The sequence below is a fragment of the Triticum aestivum genome, chromosome 5A, assembly GCF_018294505.1.
Source record: "Triticum aestivum cultivar Chinese Spring chromosome 5A, IWGSC CS RefSeq v2.1, whole genome shotgun sequence".
Taxonomy (NCBI): domain Eukaryota; kingdom Viridiplantae; phylum Streptophyta; class Magnoliopsida; order Poales; family Poaceae; genus Triticum; species Triticum aestivum.
In genome coordinates this window covers 8,905,718-8,920,526 of record NC_057806.1, presented here as the reverse complement: position 1 = coordinate 8,920,526, position 14,809 = coordinate 8,905,718, and the positions used below count along the sequence as shown (strand labels likewise).

At 44.4% G+C, this 14,809-nt stretch overlaps 1 pseudogene; it reads right to left on the bottom strand.

Moving 5' to 3' along the window:
* Window positions 1-4,196: 4,196 nt before the first annotated feature.
* LOC123101124 (uncharacterized) lies at window positions 4,197-14,007 on the bottom strand (annotated as a pseudogene).
* Window positions 14,008-14,809: the final 802 nt, after the last annotated feature.

Genomic DNA, 14,809 nt, shown 5'->3' with positions numbered 1-14,809 from the left:
CAACTCTGAGTCGGTAACAATCTGATCCAGACCGTTATTGCATCTGCATGGTGTTTCTGGTTGATCGTAGGGAGATTTTTTAATATTCTCTACTCCCTTCGTTCCTAAATATAAGTCTTTTTAGAGATTCCACTACGGACTATATACGGATGTATATAGACATACTTTAGAGTATAGATTCGCTCAATTTGCTCCGTATGTAGTCCATAGTGAAATCTCTTGACTTATATTTAAGAAATGAGGGAGTACTACATTTTCCACTATTGGACTGTGTTCTGAATATAACATGGCGAATAGTCCGGACAACCATATTTCTCCTCCACATATGGGCTGAATTTGGGAAGTCCGGATGGTTGGATTTTGGGGAGCCCGTTGGATGCCCATTTGATGTTCGAACACATCAAACGTATGAGTAAGATATAAGCTTCAACCTTGAAGGCGGCCTTAATCACTTGTTTGATTCATTTATATACATCATAACTCGCAACAACGCACAGACATTCTACCAGTGAATGTGCAGGACGATGCCAGACTTGCATGTGATATAGGAATTTCAAAACTCATTCTAGAGTCGACGTCAGACTTGCATGTGATATGGGAATTTTGAAACTCATTCTAGAGTCTGACGCTAAAGAGCTCAGCAGGAATTTGGAGTTTTTCCAATTGTCTTTCACTGGACGTGAAGCCAATGTAGGTGCACTGTTGTGTGCTAAGCAAGCTTCAGCTTGCAGAAGTAGATGTTTATTGATAAACTATGATCATTTTTTTTCTTTTTTTGGAGATTGAACTACTGTCAGTTAATGAATGAAAGCATCTTGAGTTGCAAAAAAAAATTTGTTAGAATAGTGGTGCTTCCATTTGTCATGAAGAATGTTTCTTTTGCACAAAAACATGTTCCATTGTGAAAAAATATATCTTACATAATAAATCATAATTAGTTTTTACAGATTAATCATTAGGAAAATTCACAATGTACCATTTTTTTTTCAAAACTGCCAGATATGTTTTCAAAGAGATCAGGCGTGATTCTTCGAAGGAAATCAAAGTTACGTAGTACTATGAGTTAAGAGATTGAGAAGCTACAAAAGGATAAAATTGACGGGACTAGTTACCAACAAATCAGGAACTCTAATCTGTCAAAAGCAGGGCTTCCTCCACAAGATCAAACGTTCAACACCCTTCTAATCGTACGGCCTTCGACTAGTCTGATAGGAGATGCCTAGCGGCTCCCATAGAAAAAGCAAAGAAGGTTCAGACAAGATAGAATAAAGGGAAACACTAACCTCCAGATGTCTGATTAGAGAGCATTCGTCAGACCGGCCGTGTGCCGTTGATCCATGTTGGATCTTTTTTTTTTTGAGCATCAGTACAGACACGAGCGCTCATATACACGCGCATACACTCATCCCTATGAACGTACACACGCACACCCTACCCCTATGAGCACCTCCGAGAGACTGAGCCGGCATATCATTTTGAAATTTACAAAGTCACCGTAGGCGTCTCGTCGTTGACGGGAACGTCTCCTTCCACTGAAAGCGCATCGTCGGAAATCCTGAAATAAATCCAGGAATAATGCGAGCACCAGGATTTAAACCCTGGTGGGTTGGGGATACCACTGTCCACCTAACCAACTCAACCACAGGTTGATTCGTGATCCATGTTGGATCTCACGGCTAGGAGATGCAGTAAAATTCCTGTGCCAACTTTCCAAACTACTTCCCTAATTTTTGTGTCCACGCAGTATCATGTACTAATATCACTCCTTATCCCGAATTAATTGCCCCAGAATCGCGAACTAACTCATCTCACCCTGTTCTCATCTCTCTCGCACCCGTCCCTCCTCAGCGCCGTCCTCGTTATTCCCCTTCACCGTCCCTGCCTCCTCTCCACATCGCCGGTGCGCCGTCAAGCCCGGGGGCACGGCGGGGACTGGCGCACAAACTGCTCGTCCATGATCTTGCAAATTGCACAACCATCATGCTTATCTTGACCAAGATCTGACCCTACTCCACTTGTAGTTGTGGCATGCGGTCGACCTCGCCGGAGCGTCATCTCTATTCGGGGAGGAGGCCACCATGAGCGGATTACTGAAGGTTTCTCCCATCCGATCCCATCCTCATCTGACTTAGGGTTTGAGTCATCTCCTCTTAATACAAACACTGTACAATTCCTATATTGCTAATGCTAGTTGGTTTTGGACATAATTGTGTTCTGCAATTTGTGTGACCTTATATCTATTCAATATCTTGGTTAATCCAATGTTTGTGGGTATGATTTTGTGACGTTCATTCTGTATTCAATCACTAAATCGCAACCCTTTTCGCCTCTTTGTTGTCTATGTTCCATGTTGAAGGCACCACATGCGGCGGGTTGTAGGAATCTGATCTAGGTTCTGTTTCTCCTCATTCATACCACAATTACAACTTTACATGCTTCATACGTATTGTATTTTTGCATCAGAAATCCGTATCAGCTTGCTTCATATTTTTCATGCTAGCGCTTACTGAGTCTAGTTTGGCTCGTAAATTTCAAACTTGTGCTTCTACATTGAGTTAGGTTTGCTTCATCTGCATGCTTCATGTATGTTTGCAGACGTCATGTATTTTCTTGATTGAAAACTAACTCATGCTTCCTGAATTCCACACATATTATGCACAAGTCAATCACACCTTTATGGACTTAATTTGAACCACTGCATAGAAACCTTTTGTATTCCCATTTAGAAAAAAATATGTGCATCCACCATGTAGATATTATGTTGAGATTGTATGAATATAATGCATCCAAATTTTCATGATTCGAATGAACCATACTTTTCTTCATGGTATACAGTTTGTTTCATACGCCACATATACAGTTATGCTTCATATCTTTCACACTTGTGCTTCTACATTTTGTTCGGTTTGCTTCATTTCCATGCTTTGTATATCATATCGCAAGAATCATCTTTATATACACATGAAACAGCTCATACTTCTAAATTTCTGCAAGGTTGACGGGAGCGGAAAAACATGTTTTCCCAAATGGTGAAATAACATGTTGGTCGATGGTGGGCCTAGCGTGCAGCGTGTGATCGTGCATCTTAGTGCTGGTGTTATGGTCATCAGCTTGAAAGCAAACAGCCATAGGCGCACTCGGTTGCTTAGAGAAAAATGATTGTGGATAATGAAGCATGGTTTGTTATGTAGGAAGCTTGACTTTCCTATGATGGAAGCAAAATGTGCACATTTGTATTTGTATTTGCATTCGTTACTTGGCGGAAACATTATTGTGATGTTTGGAAACAAAACATACCTTTATACAAGGCAAAACGTTCTGTCAAATGTGTACGTGGTGGTGTTTGGAAACATTATTGTGATGTTTGAAAACAAAATGTACCTTTATACAAGGCAAAACGTTACTTTGTGGTGGTGTATATTCTTGTTTTGTGCTTCCATACTATTACTTTTGCGAAGCAAATGTTCTCTCAAATCTGAATACTATTTTTGGTACACCAAGTAATGCTTCCAAAGCAACTAAAAAATGCTACCGTATCATGGAAATAATGCTTCCGTAGATAGAAAAATAAAATGATTTGTATCACTATCGAATTATATGTTTCCAGAGCAACAATGCTTTCATAGATAAAAAGTAATGTTTCCATGCAACCTTACCCTGAAAATTTTGCATTTGCAATTTTTTCTTCTTCTTTTTATATTTGTCTGTTGGAAGCAAATCACAAGTTTCAAAAAAGAAAAACATGTTGCGCTGCAAAGAAAAGCATCTGCAAAAATAAATATATTTTTAATATTTGTTTGTTGGAAGCAAATCACAAGCACTCCCTCCGTCCGGAAATACTCGTCGGAGAAATAAATGTATCTAGACGTATTTTAGTTCTAGATATGTTCATTTTTATGCATTTTTCTGACAAGTATTTCCGGACGGAGGGAGTAGTTACTAGGAAACTGATTAGACGTAATTAGTGAGAAAATCCCGTAACAAATGTGGGGCACCCTTTAATGAAGCAATCAAACACACAATGCATGTGGATTGTACCACCATTTACTGGTCTGATTGTAGTCTGATCCCTAGCGGCTCCCATAAATAAATGAGTATAGCACATACTACTACATAATATATGGAGTATTTCTACATCAGGCTTAATAAGGCTCAAGACCTAATTCATACTCGTTCCCTTCTCCAGCTGTTGGAATTCATATTAATTCATACTCATCAGCCTTTTGTTCTTCACAGTACTTCCTCAGATCCTCTGCAAACTGCACGTCTCTCCTAAAATCCAAGATGAAATCTGGGTCCAACAATCCATCCGCGTGCACCGTTCCATAGTCTGTAATATCAATATTACACTCAAGAAGTTCTGATGAATCTGGATACACAATCTTCCTCGCAGACCCCTCTCCATAGTAGCAACGACCTGTCACCAAAATCAAAACTGATCATTATGTATCAATCACAACATAACATCTATTCTTCAAGGTGAAATGTTTGGCAAACCCTGTCTATTTGCATTGGTTTCACTAAGCAGACAATAAAACAATGACTGTTTAGCAACCGTTCTTGACACGAAAAGAAAGGTTGGTAGAGAAAGTGTATCCCCAGAACATCTTCAGATGTTAAAATATTTTACACACGTTCAGCAGCACAAGCACAGAAATGTCTTGAGTTCGGTCAGAATTGCTACATTCAAGCCGCACCAATCGGTAACATGTCATATGCACATGATATGTATCAGGATTCAGAGGTGTGCACAGAAATTTCGCTGGCACTTGTGTATATAAGTATGAGCACATGGCCTTTTAAAAGGAATAAATGGGACCTGACATCGATGCGGATAGGTCCTTGTGTTTGTTTTCTATTCAATGTGTCTATGGCTTCTATTGCAGGAAAGACTGGAGATTGGAGATTACTGTCAACTTGTACATCACCATTCCATATGATAACAGGTGTGCAATCAGGGCAGGACTGTAAACTGGGTTGCAAATCCGAAAGAATATGCACTCGTCGATCTGGAGAAAGATACTGATATTTCAAAGAGTAAAATGCATCACAAGTCCTAAAACTATTGGGGGAGTGTCAGTTTAGTCCTATAACTCCGAAACTGCAGTTTTAGGTCCTAAAACTATTGGAGGTGTGCCAGTTTAGTCCTATAACTTTGAACTGTAGTTTTTGGTCCCAAAACTATGTAAGTTTGTTCATCTCAGGTCCTAAGCTTGCATGTCAGCATTGACCCACCGCCGTGTCGCTTGGAGATGCTTGAATTGTTGCCACGTTGACCCCATGGACCCACCAGGTTAACTTCCGCGCTGTCCCGCGGCAGTGACTATTTCCCATCTATGGCCATGCTCGTGCCCAAACGACAACATGCACAACCAGCTCTATGGCAAGGGTATCAGGGCAAGGATAATGTCATGAGAGAGAGAGAGGGGGGGGGTGGGATGGCGTCCTCCATCCCGATTGGCTCGGTGTCTCTCCGGCGGCCGCGCCCAGGGAGATGGATGTCGTCCTCCATGCCGACTGGCTCGGGATCTCCCAAACAGCCGCGCCAAAACCTCTTAGCAAGGTTGCCTAGTAGCTCATGGGCACGCGACTGGAGGGCGTGCACACTGCGACCTTGAAGCATATGAACCACTCTTGGGGAAGTAAACACGTATAAACTGCTCTTTTGAAAAAAAATGCACCATGGACGTTGGCCATGCAAGCTCAGGACCTGGGATGAACAAACTTGCATAGTTTTGGGACCCAAAACTGCAGTTTCAAAGTTATAGGACTAAATTGACACATCCTCCAACAGTTTGGGACCAAAAACTGATGTTTTGAAGTTATAGGACTAAATTGACGCGCCTCCAATAGTTTTAGGACCCAAAGCTGCAGTATCAAAGTTATAGGACTAAACTGACACATCACCAATAGTTTCAGGACTTATGATGCCTTTTACTCTATTTCAAACAGGGCAGCTAGAGGTGTGCTGGAGCCAATGTGGTGGGCTAGGAGAAGCCTGCTGCAGAAGACGGCAAGAGGAGGAGATGCCTGGAGCGGACATGGGAGAGGAGGCGATGCTTGTTGGTGGACAAGGGGCCAGAATGGGGAGAAGAACCTGAATCAAACAATTGCAGGGCCATCGTGTTTGCCAAAATAAAAGACCACCCAATGGAATCCTCAGTTTAATCAAATTAAGTATCACGGTTGCCTTCTTGATGTATCTGAATGACCATAAACTAATTATTCCAAATGAACGCTGATCTTAACCTATTACCCTGATGGCTGGTCCACAAGTATGTCGAAAATGGGTGTATGCATAGCCGTTATGTTAGGTTGATGTATCATCTTATATATAGAAAATGGCGTACCCATTAAAATGCAAGGAACAGAATGCTGAAAAGTGAAAAGGCAGTGAATGTGCATGCAAAACATAACTGAAGTGACCATAAAAGAAAGGTGGATGGAGCTCATTCAGACATGAAGTGGACATCAGTGATTAGTCAGGATGGAGGCGGACGCAGACATCCACGAGCCCACGTCGCCCGCGCCGCAAAAAACACCCAAACAGCCTTGCGGATGAGCCGCAAAAATGAAGCGGACTTGTCCTGCCTAGCCTGCTTGGCCTGCATAGCTTGCTAACGGGAGGAAATCCCAACGAAGCAACAATGCAAGCCAGCCGATAGGGCACACCGCCGTTCGCGACAGCCAGGCCGGCGTCCCGCTCGTCTCCGCATGCGCTCTCCGCCGGCGCCAACCCTGCTCCCTGCTCGTCCCCGCCCGTTGAGCAAGATGTCCGGTGCTGCGGTGGACGAGCACAAGAAGTCGGCGGAGGAGGACAAGAATCCGACGAGAGATGATGAGAAGGTACAGCTCTGATCCTCTCTCCCACCTATGCTTAGTGTGATTTACTATCAGTATGCTCTGATTCAATGTGATGTGCTCAGTTCTTTCCAAATAGTGTTGATTCTTCAATGAAGCCACTAGAGTACTTTGATAACATAAATAAGAAATAGCCTCTCTCTTAGAAAAAATAGGATAAAATCCCTACTAGAAGTCTGGAACTTAGAAGGCTGTCAATTCCTACTGTCAGTAATTGCGGCCTTGGAACATCCACCATTCCTACTGTCAGTTTACTTAGAAGACTGGAACTTATTAATGCACTTCGGTTGCAGCTAGCAACCAAGAACCTGAGAATGGAAATAAACTGCAGATTGTTGGCACGGAATAAGGGTGAAAAAGATCGGATAATTTCCGTCTGAATCCGGTTTCGAATCCAGACTTACAGGATATGGGACAAGGATTTACCTATCCGGTCGGATACGGAACCGGATATCGGATACCAAAACCGAATTCGGAATAGGATATGCTACACAATTACACACGATCAACACATGTCACTATAAAGCTCGAGTCTAAGCCTGTAATGGAAGTATGGAACCCATTTGTTTTGGAATCACTTGCGTGTGAGGCATCATCTTCAAGTGCAACGATAATTCAGCAAGTGTAGGCCATTGGCTATATATGGCCGGCGGAGGACCAGGACTAAATTTATGTTTTGTTTTGGAATGGCTAGATGGAACTGTTAGCTGTATTAATGCTTTGATGTATCATTTGTTGCTGTTTTTGTCCGATTATTTTTTTCCGCTTCCAGTCCGCCGCCGCTCCATAACCATACCGTGTCTGTTTCCGCTATTATCCGGCGTATTCCATATTCGTTTCCGTAACTGCACCGCTTCTGAATCCAAAGAAAAATGTGGAATAGGATACGGTATGGGCATTATCTGTCCAAATCCAAACGGTTTCACCCTTAGCTCAGATTAATAAACTGCAGCGCACTTCAATAAACTGACTGCATATTGAGCACTCTCTTATTAGTATTAAGCTGCAGCACACTTTAATAGACTGACTGTACATGTGGTTTCTTACGTTAATAAGCCGCAAAACACTCAGATTGATGGCTCATTACTGTCAAGTTGAACATATAGTACAGCTACAGCCCCTCTAAAATTGGTCCTTTATTTTTTGAGTATATACCATGTTTCATATTCGCTCAGAGTGATACGGGAGAGCTGCAGCTGCAGCAGCTGTATGGCGGAAGGTAAGGACTGTGGCAATCACATAAAAAAGGGCCAGGTCTGCTTGTCTCATGATTTTGCATCTTAGTATTTGTTCTCTCCTAGTTATGAATGTTTCTTTTTCTGCTCTAAGTCAAACTAAACCAATGTTATTCTGCTTCAGATTTCTTCTCAGGATACTCTCAAGACCAAGGAAGACAGGAAGAATGGAAAGAAAAAGAGGGAAGAACTGCAGCAGACGCTGGACACGGTCACTGAGAAGACCCACCTGGGGATTGATGGCTTCATGCTGAGCCAGAAGAGAATAATAATGGAAAGAAAAAGAAGAGGGAAGAGCCGCAACATCAGCTGGATGGCGCTGCTGAAAAGACCAAGCTGGGGTTGATGCAGAGCCGGAAGGCGAGGACTGCAAGACCAAGAAAAAGAGGAAGAATGAAAAGAAAAGGAAGAGGCGGGAGATTCAGCTACAAGAAGAAAGGGCAAACAGGATCAACACAGATCTAGAACAGAAGAAAATAGAAGATAAATGGGAGAGGAAAGAAAAAATGAGGGCAAAAAATGGAAAATGACAAAGGACATAAAAAAAAGAAACAGTGGAGTCATGAGCTTGCCAACAACAAAAATTGTGAGATTTCCGCATAAACAGTGGCGTCTGAGTTGGCATTCAGGTGGAATGGTCATTAGCGACCATAGAACCAGGCTGAAGAAAGACAATTTGGAGGCGTTGAGTTGCCTCCAGGATTGGTTAAAATCTGCTGATTGAATCCTTCAGACCTATACCTACCACTAAAATTGACGACGAAGATTGCTTGATAAGTTGACAATAAGCAAGCTCCATTCCTGCACATTGTGACATTTACTTTCTTAAGGAATGCTTTTTGTCTCACATGCCTACAAACAACCTAGCAGCTGTTCTACCAAGCAAGCAAATGCAACGAAGGAAACACCATCTCTTCTTTGTCACAGTCGAAGGGGAGTGCATGGTCGTTAGGGCATCATTACACAACTGCCTGCGGTACGTTTTTCCTACACAACTACCTCTGTAGCAAACATTCTCAGATGTGAATACAGACGCGGCAGGGGCAGAAGATGACGACGATGCACTGCTAATATTAAACTCGGTATGGGTAAGCTGATTTTCATACTAAAGAAGCATTCTTGCGGCTGTAACAAGTAACACTACCTGAGACAGTACGTGTTTATTCTTGTCACATTCTAAATTCTGAAGAGACCTACTACTGTGCACATAGACCTATGTGTACTTGATAGTTTTATATACTGCAAGGAGTTGTTTTTATATACTGTAGTTTATGTACTTTACATGATACATGGTTTCCTTTTTACCGGAATGGTTTATACAACAACTTTAGATTAAAACTTTCACATGATCTGCTGTGTGCAGAATCAAGAAGCAGAGAGGAAGATCTGTCAAGAAAAGAGGATGCCACAATGAAGTTGGTACTGTACTTTAGCTAATCAGAATTATGATGTATGCTTATTATGCTGAAATATTGAAGTTGGTACTATACTTTAGCTAATCAGAACTCCTGAAGGGGCATGAGACTCTTTTGTATTACCATTACTCTGAATTGTTGGAAGGAACCTGAACCTTAGTTGGCAAGAAATTCCCTTTTATTTTTGCAGCTAATAGGCAAGGAATTCAGACAGGAGTAGTAGTACTATTTAGTTGTCAGATGTGTGATGAACATGATTAGCAAAATATATGCAAACAAGTGGTGAAGTATAGTCTGAAGAAGTTGACAAGTGTATGCATCAATCTAATTCTAAAAATATTCTTTTTAAAAGGAAGACAAGGCTCGTGTCATGTGCTTATTATGCTAAAATGTACTTTGGTCTTTGGCTATTAACCTGTACAAGCTATTCATGTTTACATTATCTGAAAGCCCTAGTTCAGTACAAGAGCCAGCATGTTTACATGAGCTAGCAACATATTTCTAAGTCTGGGCGTCCAACAGCAGTGTCCGCATAGCACCAGCAGCCAGTATGAAAAGCTGGCGTGAACCAGCCTGAGTGCATGTACAACAATCAGTGGTACGGAAAGCAGCAGCTGCATCTGTCTGCTGGACAATAGCAGGCAGACGCGGCTGATACTAATCCTGTGATTAGCTAATGCCGAACATTGTGGACAGGCCGCAGGCGTGTCCAATTGCATCCTGAGTGATAAGTGCTGCATAGGTAGACAGACATACTCTAGGGTCAATGATTCAAGTAGGTAAAATACCAGAACCTGATAAATAGTGCACAATCTAGACGATGGTGTGAAGTGAAATGTGACACATCCCAGGGTTTATGCAAAATATGACAACCAAAGTGACCAGAGAAGGTTGAGTGGAAGGTGGTGATAGAGAGGCATGTTCATAGGGTAAATAAGAAGCTGGATTTCTTTGTGAATGAGCTGGTGGCTGAGCACCTGACACTGATGAATGCCCTGCTGGTGCCTGAGCACTTGCACTGATGGATGGCCTGTTGGTGGCATTGCAGAAGGGCATACTGAAGATCTACTACGCTTTCACTAATTCAAAGAAACTATACTTTCAGGCAAGAGTTTCTAATGTTTGCAGTGGATGTTTTGCCCATATGTTTGTCTATACCAGTTCATATAATTGATACATCATGATTCGTTCCAGTCGGCCCCATGATTAATGATTTCTCATTCAGACTGTGTTTGCCAAAATAAATAAATAAAACACTCAATGGACTCTAGAATTTAATCAAATCAAGTGCCGTGGTTGCCTTCTTGAGGTATATTCACAGGACAATGCATACCATGCTTGGAAAACTCAGTTTTTTGACTGAAAATCTGAATGACCATAACTCTGTTTTTGAGTCGCCGATTAGTCGCCGACTAATCGCCGATTAGTCGCCGACTAATCGCCGATTAGTCGCCGACTAATCGCCGAGTTGTCGCCGCGTGGCTGGCTCGCGCAGGCGACTTGACTCAGGGAGCGAGTCGCGCGACTCGCGTGGCTCGCCGGCGACTTGGTGCGATCAGTCGCGCGACTCGCTGGCTTGCTGGCTTGAGTGGCTTGCTGCTGATGTATATGTGGGGACTGGGGAAGGAGGAGGACTGAAGGAAAGAGAGCGCAGGGTGGGCTCTATATGTGCTCTGCTTAGATGTAGTATATGAAAGAGAGCGCAGGGTGGGCTCTATATGTGCTCTGCTTAGATGTAGTATATTTTCTCTGCTGTATATGTGCTCTGCTGCTGCTGTATATCTATGTTCTCTGCTGCTCTATGTACTGTTGTGCCATGGCGACTTGGGGTGACTAATCAAGCCAAGTCGCTGACTCAAGCCAGCAAGCCACTAGCCGCAGCCTCGGCGACTTGGCTTGACTCGGCGACTCAAAAACCTTGGACCATAAACTAGTTATTCCAAATAAACACTGGTCTCTCATGGCCGATTCACAAGCATGTCGAAAATGGGTGTATACATAGCCGTTAAGTTGTTGTATCATCTCAATCTCATATATGAAAAATGGCGTAGAATTAAAATGCGAGGAACAGGCTGCTGAAAAGAGAAAATCCGGTGCATGCAGTGCCCTATATAAGGTCTTCTTTATGGAAGCTATAGTAGAATATTTTAATGTTTCTCTCTTTGATTGGACGAAACGACAAAGCATTGTAAGATTGAAAAGACGAATGGGCCTTAATGGAAATCAAAAGGCTTTTCGATGAAACATAAAATAAAAAATCCTTTCGTTAATGTTTCAAACCTACATGGCTGCTCATGCTAACTGGAAGGAGTGGGGACTTACCAGTAGATGTCAGGGGTAGAGGGCAGCAGAAATTTGGTTTTGGCGGGTCAGGAAATGGCTCATTTATTTCGGCAAAGAAGAGTTGGTTATCAGATTCAGAAGCAGCCACAAAATTAACATGATAGGAAAGCCTGTCTAGGGATCAGGGAGCCGCCACCAAACCACAGATAACACTTGGCTCATATTTTGGTTCCTAAAACAAGAAACAGCAAAGGTCAAATGAGGCACCTGAAAGAGATATGTTAAGAATGTAGTATGTACCCAAGAAAGAAACAATGGACACAAACAAAGCCATGTACCAGAGCATGCTCAAAGGCATATTTCTTCAGCACTTGCGCAAGCTCAGCGCGGATGAATAACTTCATCTCGTTATAACATGACCTCTTTTGTAGCAGAGTCTCCTTAGCTTCGTTGCACAGTTCAGCCGCATTGGGAGATACGGGAGCCACCAACAGCAGTGCACTTTGTTTGAGAGTGGATATTATTTCCCCAAGAGACTCAAAGGAGATCCTGCCATCGGCGCTAGTGGCCAGCAAGAGCCGCAGGTCAATGAGCCTGTCAGGCGCCAGGGAAGCGAAGAATGATCCCAGCTCAGCATGTTGTGGGTGTCGAGCGGCTGTGGCTGCGTCAGTAAACTGCAGCGAGGTGTGCGTCTCCTGGGACAGGTCACAGCGTTTGCAGGAGAGGTGCTCCATCGCCCGCTGCGTCGAGCATTGGGACTCGGAGCTTGCTCGGACGAGGGCAGTGAGGCCTTCCAAGGAACGGACCTCCACACGAAGCATAGAGAGGGTGTCGAGGATGTCATACACCTCTACTTTGTAGTCAGCTGACGATGGGAGCAGGCGCAGTATGTGGTGGCAAATGGAGTTGATGATGATGTTGGAGACAGGGTCCATGGGGCCATAGCAGTGGCCAGCGAATAGGATGTGGGGGATGAGGTGGAGCCACGTAGAGGGCAGCATGGCGAAGACTTTGAGATAGAAGCCGTGGATCATGTCATGGAGCCTCATCCTGAGAGACCCAGTGTATTCGCAGGCATCGCCAGAACAGATCATGACCGCAGAGCCGAAGTGTGCTTTGGCGGTTTTCACGACCTTCTGCAAACAGGATGAGATCATGGATCTGTGCTCGTGAGGAGACCGCAGGGCCGCGAAGTGGTCTCCATGACGCTCGACATTGATGGTGAACATTTTGAAGCCATCGGAGCTTGTGGTGTTGGAAATGTCTAGTCTCCCTTCATCGGCCTTGAGGTCCCGGCAGTAGACAAGTAGCTCTCTTCCGCTTGGCCGCAAGCTGAACTGAAGATCCAAGGGGGCACCGACCTGGTATCGCAGCAAATCCATGATGGCAATGACATCATCGACGCTGAGCTTGCGCCCTCCCTTCTCGAGCAAGGGGGCGGAGTCGCGGAGGCACTGTTTGGGCAGGGGCGACGCCTGGAGCCGCACCAGGTCATCAGGCGCAGGGTGCCGCCGCCCACAGCTTGCGGCGTACTTGAAGGCGGCTTGCGTCCTTTCAGAGGCAGGGTCGGGTGGTGAAACAGCAGCAGCGTGTAGATCGTGCTCGACCAGCTGGACTGCGAGGGCGAGATCGGCGCGTGCCCAGTGGAGGTAGCGGGTGGCCTGTTCTTCGCTGAGGCATCCAAAGGAGCCAACCATGAATCTGATGAGAGCCTGGCGGGACGCCCCAGCAATAGAGTACCATGTAGCCCTGCGGGTGGACGGCCCACAGGTAACCCTGCCGGAGGATGGCAAAACCCAGCTGGTGTTCCAGCTGCTGTAGTCACTGGGTTGCACCCTGTCGGCGGCCAGCCTCTTGGGCCTCCTCCTGTCGGGCTTTGCCATGTCCCCGAAGTCGCGCGGGAGGAGGGCGACGGTGTTGAGGATGATGTTGGTGACGGGGTCGAGGAGGCCGAGGCAGAGGCCGCCTTCGCGCATGGATACGGCCAACTGGTCGGCGGCTTCCACCGGCATGTCATGGACGGGCAGCCGGCCGAAAGCCTCCTCGTGCAAGTCGAGGAGGAGCTCCAGGAGATCGGCGTCCAAATTTGATTTGTCCAAGGGGGGAGCGTCGCACTCGCTGAACAAGCACGAGAACAGACCCCTGCGCTCTCCCGGATCTGACGGCATCGGCTGCGATTCCTGGTGTCCGGCGGCAGCCGAGGGCCACGGCATCGGCCTCACTTTCTGCGGTTGGGCGGCGGCGGATCTAGGGTTCGGTGGCGTGGGATGACAGCACAAGACGATTGAGAGACTGCCGGTGGAGAAAGACTACAACGCAACGCGTCTGGTATGGGCACATAGGACACAACGCGTCTGGTATGAGCCAGAATCTTCTTTTCTTCTTTTCTTTTTTTCTTTTTTCTATATCTATATTTATCTATCTATCTACTTTTTTTAGGGTAATATCTATCTACTCTGTTCCTAAATATAGGGTGTATAGTTTTTGACATGAAAATTAAAAAACATATGTGGACGGAAAATTTCACAAGTTTTGGACGAGATTATACCTGACTAGTTGACATGAGAAAATAGAGAAGCTTGCCTTATATAAGGAAATGTTATCAAATCCCTAAAAAAAACTATCTAAACGAGTGGTGAAACGCAATACACCTTATATTTCATATTTTTTCTCAAAAATATATACACCTTATATATCAAGGAACGAAAGGAGTATTAAACAAGCAAACATTTTATTTTCTAACTGCACCCCGCTCAGTGTACACATAATAATCCGGAGTAATTAGAGCCACATGATCGAATCCACTCATTTAGGTCTAACCATAAAGACAACAATAATCCTCATTAAAAATGCGTTTAGCAATTTTAAAGGGCGGACGAAAACTCTGCCATCCGCTTGCCCGCATCAGTTTAGGTACGAGGAAAAATGGCACAATATACGGAAACAACAGGACCGGGGCGGCGGCACATCTTGGGGAATCAGGGAGGAGAAGGATAGGCTTGGCGGCGGCTGAGG